The sequence below is a fragment of the Phalaenopsis equestris genome, unplaced genomic scaffold, assembly GCF_001263595.1.
Source record: "Phalaenopsis equestris unplaced genomic scaffold, ASM126359v1 Scaffold000002, whole genome shotgun sequence".
Classification (NCBI taxonomy): Eukaryota; Viridiplantae; Streptophyta; class Magnoliopsida; order Asparagales; family Orchidaceae; genus Phalaenopsis; species Phalaenopsis equestris.
The window spans coordinates 51,283,624-51,286,301 of record NW_018164444.1 but is presented as its reverse complement, the minus strand read 5'-3'; positions in this window follow the sequence as shown (position 1 = coordinate 51,286,301).

Below are 2,678 nucleotides of genomic sequence, written 5' to 3'. Positions count from 1 at the left end.
ATATATATATAGGTCTCAAATGCGCCTAAGTTTTCCTTCTACATATTTCTCTTCTGAATCATTTTATTATTATTTGGGAAGATTTACATACATACCAATTAATTCTTATGTGTTTACACATCTAGCTTCTAAACACTTGCATCTGGATAAACGGCCGTCCAGATGATGGCCTAGATCACATCACGACTTGTACACAACTGAGTGGTGTGTTCCACCTTGTCGTTGGGACTTTTTTTCTCGTCACTTAGCACTTGCCTAACATTTTCTTTTTCTCCTTTTTCTTCACCTTCCACAGATTCTGAAATAAAGTTGATAGTAAAATTATTTTATATTTTAGTAAATAGAATCAAAATTTATATAAATTATTTAAAGTCAGATATCAATATGTCATATTGACATGTGACTTTAAATTAATTATATAAAATTAATCAAGCTCAAGCTGTTCAAGGTACATACTCGTCCTTGACTTGATCAAGTAATGTAAGCTTGAGTTTGATCAAGTCGAGGATGAATACGTGTCTCTATCAACTTAAGCATGATTAATTAATTTTATATGAAAAAGAAAATTGAAGGCACATTAGACTTGATTAGCTTGAGCTTGATTAATTAAACGAGTTCGAGCTCCAGTTTAATTCTACTAATTAGAACTATCTCATTTATTATGAAAGAAAAAAAATAATATTAATTCAAAATATACTTGTAATAAATTATAATTAAGATGAATTTGAAGAGATAATTAATAAGAAATTAGTTGATATAAAATAAAAATATCATTTTTATATATTTTTAAAATTTTAAAAGAAAAATATTAAAATTTAATACATTTTTAAAACATTTTATTTAAGTTGAGGTTGACTTCAATTTGACTTGTTAGTTCATTACGGTTAATTCATGAGCCAACTCACGGGTGTGCAATACCCAAGTGTGCATATTCAAAAGCTATTAACGCGGTTAAAGACATGTTTATTGGTCTAATCCATTCATAAAGCAATGATATATCTGCTTAGCACATATAGGCTGTCCATCTCATTAAGCATGATACCATCTGCTTAGCACATATAGGCTGTCCATCTCATTAAGCATGTAGGGCATACTTTAATTTCTAGGGTTTATTATATTTCCTTGAAAGTTGGCATTTCTTCTATGACCCGTGACAAAACCAAGTTGCATTTAAAAATATATATGTATAAAAACAAGTTGCAATTGAGATATCCTTCAATTTAGATATCATTATTGAGATATCATTATGTATTCTTACATGAATTATGGAGACTTTATTAGTTCTCGATCCAATTTTAAATAAGATGAATCTTTAAACCATTAAATTTTATTTAATGTGAATATATTATCTATGGAATCAATTTGATCATTTAACACGATTGTCGTGATATTTTTTAAGCAAGAAATATCCTAGATTTAAAACAAGATTATTTAGGGCTCTATTTTTCGCTAGTTTGTAGTCAAGATCATGTCTCGGCAAGACGAACCTAATGATACAAAAATCAGTTTAATCGGAGTTCAATCAAGCTAAGATCAAACCATTAAAACACTATTAGTGGCTTTGGATCGTCAATAGGATGGTCAAAAGAACTCAAAATTTGACCTAATTATATTTAAATCGAGCGTTTCTGCAGAAAGAATACAATGAGACTAAGCTTTTTTTAATTCTAAGATCATTAAAGCTCTCAAATTATTAAAAAAAATTTATGATCAAAAGAGATCAATATGAGTAGTTTGATTATGTTGTGAGAGTTATTCATCAAAAGGCTAAAATGCCCACAATCATAGACTATAAATAAACATCATCTTTTCACTCGGGGGATGATAAGAGAAGGAATTTCAGAAACTGTTGTGGACTAAAGAATCGATGATAACTCCCGGCCTCCGTAGCTGTCGACTGCCGTCGGTCAAAGCCATTTGATTGCAGTTGACCATTACCCATTAGCCTCCTTCGACCGCGAAGGCGAGACAACCACTATCAGCCATCCTTACTCGCTTCCGCCGACAACCCCTACTTGCTAACGACGTCATACGTATCTCAAATATGATCGTAGCATATAATGTCATATTGATGACCTGGTAAAAACTCCCAGCCTCCATAGATGAAGACCATAGTTGACCATTGTCCGTCAATCACTATTGACCACCACTAGCAGCTTCTACTCGTTGTCATCGACAACCTCTATTTGCTAACGTTGTATCTGAAATGTGGTTGTAACATATAATTACTTATTATGGATCCAAAAATAACTTATAAGGACTGCTATTTACAACCGTCATATTCATAATATTGTCATACTTTTCTGACTTGAGAAGTTTTTTGTAATTTGAAGTAGATTCATAATATTTGGTGTAGATTTAGAAACCTGCTCTCTCAGTTGGGAGAAAAAAACGTATATTTTAGTATTTATAGTAAATTGTTTTGATTGGACTATGCCTTGTAATTTTTTTTCTTTTCCGAGTTTTTCCATGTAAAAAATCTCGTTGTCTTCTCATGTTTCTCTTTTATCATATGCTTGTGTGTTAGACCTACATGGAACACTAAAATATTAAATTATCACTCGACTGCCATGGATCTTTGGATACACGCAACAATTATAATTGTTCTAATTTCAAGACAGTTTGAATAAAAAAATTAGTCGGATATTTTTTACTAATTTTTTTTAAAAAAAAGTAGG